The sequence below is a fragment of the Benincasa hispida genome, chromosome 3, assembly GCF_009727055.1.
Source record: "Benincasa hispida cultivar B227 chromosome 3, ASM972705v1, whole genome shotgun sequence".
Classification (NCBI taxonomy): Eukaryota; Viridiplantae; Streptophyta; class Magnoliopsida; order Cucurbitales; family Cucurbitaceae; genus Benincasa; species Benincasa hispida.
The window spans coordinates 10,337,403-10,345,270 of NC_052351.1; the positions used below are offsets into that span (position 1 = coordinate 10,337,403).

The 7,868-nt window shown below is 34.9% G+C and overlaps 2 pseudogenes; both read right to left on the minus strand.

Moving 5' to 3' along the window:
* Window positions 1-289: 289 nt before the first annotated feature.
* LOC120073890 lies at window positions 290-2,637 on the minus strand (annotated as a pseudogene).
* On the minus strand, window positions 2,495-3,341 carry LOC120073891 (annotated as a pseudogene).
* Between the last annotated feature and the right edge of the window lie 4,527 nt (window positions 3,342-7,868).

The window sequence follows — 7,868 nt, forward strand, 5'->3', positions numbered from 1 at the left end:
TAAAATTTACCCTTTTTTTCAAAATAAAAAGTAACTTTTATATGGTGATGACAATCTGATTAACGAGGATGGAACTCAGTAACAATTAAAGAACACAAAAAGGAACGTAGAGATAGGGAAGATCGACACATAAATATACGTGGTTCACTAACAGTGTGTTAGCTACGTCCACGGGCAGAGAGAGAACAATATTATTTGAGAGAATGTTTTCAGAAATTACATTAAAAAACGGCCTCTAGGGTTAGAGAGTTTATATAGCGCACTACTTTAAACCTTAGGGTCAAAATCGTAAATAACTACAAATAAATAAATATGCTGAATACGAAATCTGAATAGGTTTCAAGGCATTTCAACACTATGCATGAAGAATGCAGGTTTAGAGGGTATAGGGAGAGTAATAGAAGAACTACTTAGCTTCAGAACCATCGAAGCCATTGTTGGTCAATTTGCTACATTTTCTTAAACACACAATAGTCCAATGTGAATGCATCTTATCATTTCAATCCTTGAACCAACAGTAGTAAGTGTTGAATCTATAATATTTGAAGTTGTTCCTTCTCTCCAATTTTTCCATGCCTTACAAGAAAAAGTTCACAATGGTTAGTTAAATTAGAACTTAGGGATCTAATAGTCTATTACAGCAAAACGATATAAGAGCTAAATTAAACAACAAATAATTAACAATCTTTTTTCTTATATCAAAATCTTCCATCACAAAAGCTGCTTGAAGGGTTGTCATAGGTAAATGGAAACTTTGAGAAGTGAATCATATACTTACAAAGCTCGAGAGATCTTCGATGTTTTCTCCCTTACGAAAGCAATTATTTTTATGACCATTCAAAATTTCAAGAATCAAAATGTCAAAGCTAAAGACATCTGATTTTACGCTGAAAATTGTCCATGCATTACATACTCTAGAGCCATATAGCCACTGTAAACATAATAACAAAAAATTATTTAATGGTGAGTTATAATATGCTATAATTATCATATTATAATAATAACAAAAAATTATTTAATGGTGAGTTATAATATGCTATAATTATCATATTATAATAATAACAAAAAATTATTTAAAAGTATTGTAAAGCAAAATATAACTAATTTGTACTTACTAAGTCCCCGCAATTCTACTTGTATTGTCTTGTGTCTCATCTACTTCAAACAATCTTACCGTACCAAAATCTGCAATCTTTGGATCCATTTCTTCATCTAATAAAATATTGCTAGCTTTGAGATCACGATGTATGATTCGAAGACGAGAATCTTCATGAAGGTAAAGAAGTCCTCGTGCAATTCCAGTTATGATTTTATATCGTCTTTTCCAGTCTAATAGTGTCCGCTTTGCAAAATCTACGCAATCATCCGTTTAGGTAAATAACTTTGCCAATTATAAGAAAGAATGGCTTTTCCAAGAGTGTAGGACAAAAGACAAAAAACCAAAGTCATACCAAATATGAATTTGTCAAGGCTGCCATTTGGTACAAACTCATATATGAGAAGTCTTTCTGTTCTTTGCAAGCAAAATCCCAACAGCCTAACCAAGTTTCGATGTTGAAGTTTGACCATCAAAAGGACTTCATTTTTGAATTCAACATCTCCTTGTTGTGAATTTTTCGCAAATCTCTTCACCGCTATATACCTTCCATTAGGTAGATTACCCTGAAAAAGATCAATAATTAAATAAAGACTATCACTTTACTCCTTATTTATGATTTGGACATCATCAGTAACAATTCTTTTAATTCATTTCATACCTTATAAACAGCTCCAAATCCACCGTGTCCGAACTTGTTTTCACTTGCAAAGTCATTTGTTGTGACTTTAATGCAATCGAAATCAAATTGAATCATCTCCTCACTGCTAATTTCATCAGTGGTTTCTCGTGATTTATATCTAAGCGCAGATTATTAAGACATGATTAAAAAACTTCCGAATCAAAGCATATTAAACTGCCTATCTAAAAGAAAACAGAGGAACCATACCTTCGAAATTGTCTAATAATCTTTTGTTCTTTCTCTTCGTCAGTACCAAAATGATGAAAATGCCAACCAGAAGAACGATAGCAGAAACGATGGACACCCCAACGATTACAACAGTTCTACCAGTATTGCTATTATTTCCTGATAAAGGACAGAAAAGCTAGATAACGTGGGTTTAATGCATTAACAAAAACTCCATCTCCTATCTATCTTTTAAAGAGTGCAAGATCATTTAGGTTTTTCAATGTAGGATCTTCAACAGGTTTTATGTATGTAGTGAATTCAAGTTCAATTAGGTTGATATTGATGGTGTTTCTGCTTACTAATGCAAAATAAATAAATAAAATAATAAATAAATAATGCCAATTTTTGTTTTAGAAAATTGATTTTTTAATTAAAAAAATTCATACGTATGGAAAAAAAAAAAAAAAAAAAAACTGCATCAGTGCAATCTAAGCCACACCTAAATATGACCCAACAAACTTAAATAAGTTTTGAGAACATGAATGATACCAGGTATTGGAGGGGGAAGGTTCAACTGATGGCGAAGGTGGAGGCGGAGGCGGAGACAAATAGGAAGGTTAGATTGGGGTCATCTCATAATTGAGTTGACAACTAGTTGCAAGTAATCTGGCCCCTAAGCTGGCGTTGCAACAAGTAGGAAGAGATCTTTGAAGCTGATCCAGGCAGTTAAAACAGTCCAAATTGGACAAATCAGGAAAACGATCAAGCAAGCCATATATGGTATCCATACTCGGACTTGGAACTTTCTCAGATCCACCAGCAGACTTTCGAATTGAATTCCCACTCGCAGCCTCCCCCCGCAGTCGATCTATCAAACTCCTCAATGCTTCATTGAAACTGTCTGGGTTTGCTGCTTTGATAGTGTTCCAGTAGAACATCTTCAAGGTGCTGTCTCCGACCCCGTAAATAGAATTGTTCGAATACCGAATTTGACAATTGTGGTACCATCCCTCTGCCTCTATCTGGTTTGACAATTTTGAGAAATCCTGAGCGTTGCGTTGTTCACACAGCTTCTACATTGTTCTAACGGAACACCTCCACGACAAAGAGCCAAAGCGGTGACGCGGTCGGGAACTTCACCGGAAGTGGCGTTGTAGAAACCGTAATCGACTTGGGTGTTGGAAGAGATGGAGAGAAGTACGGTGTCCAGATTTTTCTTGAAAGGACTGTCAGCGGTGTAGTTGGCTTAGTTTGAACAAGTATGAAGAAAGAAGTCTGGCTGAGAAATTGTGGGAAACATCAACTGGGCGTGAATGAAGTAAAGGAACAACAACAAACTCCAGGTCTCCATGGAGTTCTCTTGTAATTCTCCTCTCAAAATCTACTCCATTTTTAAACATCAAACTATTACAAACTTCTCAACGTACGTCTATGCCGTTGACTGAATTAATGAAAAAGTCACCAGTCATCCGTCACATTTTTTTTTTTTTTTAATTTATCATAGGAAAACACTTAGGGGTGATTAATAACCAAGGAGAGTTGGGTTGAATTGGTATTTTTACCAACTCAATGTTAGACAACCAACTTTAAATGTTGGTCACCCCTACTCTCCCTAATTCTCTCTCCCTCCCATGTTTTTAATGGTTTCACCCATAGGTCTCTGTTGGCGATTACCGTTACCACACTCTGACGACATACTCCGATGACCACCTTCGAGTGGCCAACTCCAAGCTCTAGCAACCACCTTCGACAAAACTTCAATAACCAATTCTGACAACTACCTTGGTAAAATAAACTTTGACATCCACATTCGCACGACTAACTTCGACGAAGAACTCTGGGCTTCACCAACCACCTCCGACGACAACTCTACTGAGTAACTCCAACGACTACCTTTGCATAAACAACTTCGGCGACATACTCTGCCTACCACCTTTGTGTGCCTAACTTCAACGACCACTGATAAAAATAAAACAGTGGGTTTAATTACCCACTATTTTATCATTCTCACTCTCACCCGTTTTCCAACGCGTTTTCATTACTCTCCCAACTCCCTCAACTACTTTGTCGTTTCTCTCTCTGATGCTCTCTTCACATTTACTCCCCTTCTCTCATCTTCTCTCTTCTTTCACCGTGCTTTCTCATTTTCTCTCTTCTTTCTTTGTCTGGCTCGTATGGGTTTTATTTTCCCTTTCTTTTCTCAACTCCTCCTTTCTCTTTTTTTATTTTCTTTCTATAGTTGTTGTTTTAGATCTAATTATTCTTCTTCTACTTAATTTTTTCATCTATCTAAAAGATATTACATACGACGTTCTATTGTTGTTTCACTAATCAAAAGTTCGACGATATGTTTTAAACAACCTATCCCTTGATATTTTCAAATTTTATATAATTCTAATGAAATAGTGGAACTCAAATTATTGCTCAAGTTTTTTTTCTTTTTTAAAAAAAGAAAGTTTGTACACTGATGCAATATAATAGTAGAAAAATAGAAATCAATATTTTTAAAATCATTTACCGATTTTAGGAAAAAGGTAAACCCATATTCCACAAATTGGTCAAAAAAGACCATCTAATAGTTGGTTTTATGATTTACGTTGTAACATTTTGGTTTCTGTTTTAAGATTAACATTGAGTGTCATCCCTTCTATCTAAAACAATGTCAATAGTTTCATTTGATGGCAATAATCCTTTAAGTTCTTTTTAATTTTTACGGTAATTAATGATTAAATTGGGTTTTATAATGGAATAATCACTTATATTTGAGTGTTTAAAAAATTAAATTCAAAATTTTGTGTTATGTATATGAATACTTTGTAAAGAATTTGTTATGTATTGAAAATGGAAAAGAATTGGAAGTCTTTTTGTTTGTATCTTAGAAAAGTTTTAAAAAAAATGTATATAGTTGAAAATTAAAGTCAACAATAGCAAAAGAAAAAGAAAAAGACAAAATCGATTTCATTTACAAAAACAGCCCAAGATACTCTAACTCAACTCAACTCTATATCCAAACACAGACAATAATTACCAACTCAATTTAACTCTGCACACCAAACACAAGCAATGTAACTCTCCAGATAATAATTATCAATTCAACTCAACTCAACTAAACTCTCTGTTTTTATCGCGCATCAAACTGCCCCTATTTACCTTTTGGGCGGTAACCATTTTTGTTTTCAAATCTTTTTTATTTTTTATTTTTTTTTATCATGTTTGGCTATGTGATTAGAGTAGTATATCTTATATACTTAGGGAGCGTTTGATGTAAGGACTATCCTAGAACTATAATAACCACCTATTACTATAGTAAATATTATTTCAAAACCTCAAATTAACTACCTTCAACACTATTTCAAACCTCCATTTGCTACCGTTTTTCCTATTTTACGTTTACCATTTTTTTTTATTATCCGCTACAGTGTTTACCATTTTCTTCTCAAACTAAAATATTTACACCCACTACTACAGAAATTGGATTACTTGACGTTTTTCCAATGTTTAACTGTCAAGTATAGTGTGATAACTATTCGAGTGTCAAATATAGTGTGATAACTTGACTCCGAAAAAATGTCAAAGACAAATGTTTCTTGATACAATTTTCGTGTTAAGAAAGATAATGCACTTGAATTGGTGGTATGTCAAGTTTATTCGAGTGTTAAGTATAGTGTGACACTCTTTGACATTTTTTATGTATCAAGTATATGTCTTTTTGTTTTCAAATTAAATGCCCCAATCAATATTCTCATTTTCTTCCTTGTATTCCAACAATACAATTACATCAAATAAATAAACATTATATATTTAAGATCTATCAACTCAATATATTCACTAAAAATCCATATGTTCAACTATGAACACTCCTCACAAATTACAACAATATTTCTCTTTCACATGTACACGCACAAAATAAAATCTCAACTATCACTTTCGTATACAAAACTCAACTTTCAACAAACACAAAAGTGACAAATTGTTTAATAAATAACCTCTCAACAAATTACATTATTTAATCTATACATTGAGCTTTGAAGTCTAAAGTTCGAGAACTAAGGATCAGGCAAGCCATGTTTAAGCAAGTCAACCTGCAAAATAGAATAAAGGGCGATAACATGAAATTTCCAAATATATAGATAAGTGTTAAAATACAATAACATAATCTAACCTACGAAAAGTTCAATAATAATGGTTACAAAACACAAATTCCAGCAACTATGTAACAATTCCAAAAGAGTTTCAAGGCCTTAATACCTATCAAAACATGCAAATAGTGTTAACTTTGTTGGACATTAGCTCCAATCCCTTGAAATCTTTGAATTGAACATCAAAAATTGAAAATAACTCAATTATTAGACCAATACTTCAATGGGTAACAAAGAACTATTAATACTAACCTCCAAACTTACCAAAACATTGCCAAGATCAGTCTCAAACTTATTGGACATCAACTCAACTCCTTCTAACACTTCAAAATCAATCTCATCACCAAACATCAAACAAGTAAACCATTACAGAAGATGCTACAATAAAACCCAAATCACAAATTCATTCAAATACATCCAAAACACTTACCCGAAGTGTTTGCTCAAATCGATGCTTCACTCAAGCCTCGACCAATTTTCCTGAAAAAAAATAAAAGAGGAACAAGAACACTCATACACTGATTTATTTGTCCAGTCAGAATATACATCAAACCAAAGTTTAATAACAAGTTACTAAAAGTTACCAAAATTTGCCAAAGTCAAAATCTTGTAACCCCGCACAACACGCTTCCAATCTTCAAACTCCGCTACAACCTGAATCTATGACCTAAACATAATGGGTTTTTATTAGAACTAACCAAAAATCAAATAATATTCAAAATTATGCATATAAACCCACTAAAATACCAAACCTTACCCAAAACAGGGATTAGGGGTGTTCGGCTACAGATCTAGGCGGGGCTGAAGCGACGGAAGTGATTAGGGGTATTCGGCTATAGATCTGGGCAGGGCTGAAGCGACGGAAGCGACAGAAGTGACAGAAGTGTTCAACTACAGATCTGGGTGTGGTTGAAGTGACGGAAGCGGTTGGGGGCATTCGGCTACAAATCTGGGTAGGGCTGAAGACTCGCGAATGATATGCATAGCTGGCCGGCTGGCGCCGCTAAGCAGACGACAAGGGAGCTGGGCAGACGACGAGGGAGAGGGCTGGCACGACTGAGTAGACGACAGAATGAAAAACTTAATAACAGTGACGCGAATGGAGGCGGGGGGAGAATGAAGGCTGACGATGGCTAGGGCTCTCGGGCACACGGAAGAAGAAAAAAATTGGGGGGAAGGGGAAGGTCGTGAGTGAGATGGTGAAGAAGGAGAGAAAGTGTTTTTAGTTTGAGAGGGAAATGAAAATGGGAGAGAGAAATATTATTTTATTTGATAATTTTGGTAGGAGGGAAACCAAAATTGACAGGGAAATGAAAATGGGAGAGGGAGGGAAACAAAAAATAAACTCTCTACACGATTGCTGAGTAAAATAAAGGAGGAGAGAAAGAGTTTTTAATTTGAGAGGAAAATGAAAATAGTAAAGTTTCTACATAATTGCTTAGTAACACTAGACGATTGTCCACAAACACCCCGCGATCGCTTACTCGGAACTACACGATCGCTTACAAAACATTACACGATCACTTACTAGTTTCTATACGATCGCCTACCAAATGTTATACGATCGCCTACCAAATGCTACACGATCACTGAGATCTGCTACACGATCGTTGAGTAACACTAGACGATCGCCCAAAAACACCCTGCGATCGCTTACCCGGAACTACACGATCGCTTACAAAAAAATTATACGATTGCTTACCAGTTTCTATAAGATCGCCTACCAAAAGCTACATGATCATGATCGCTGAGGTCTGCTACATGATCGCTTAGCTCTGCTACA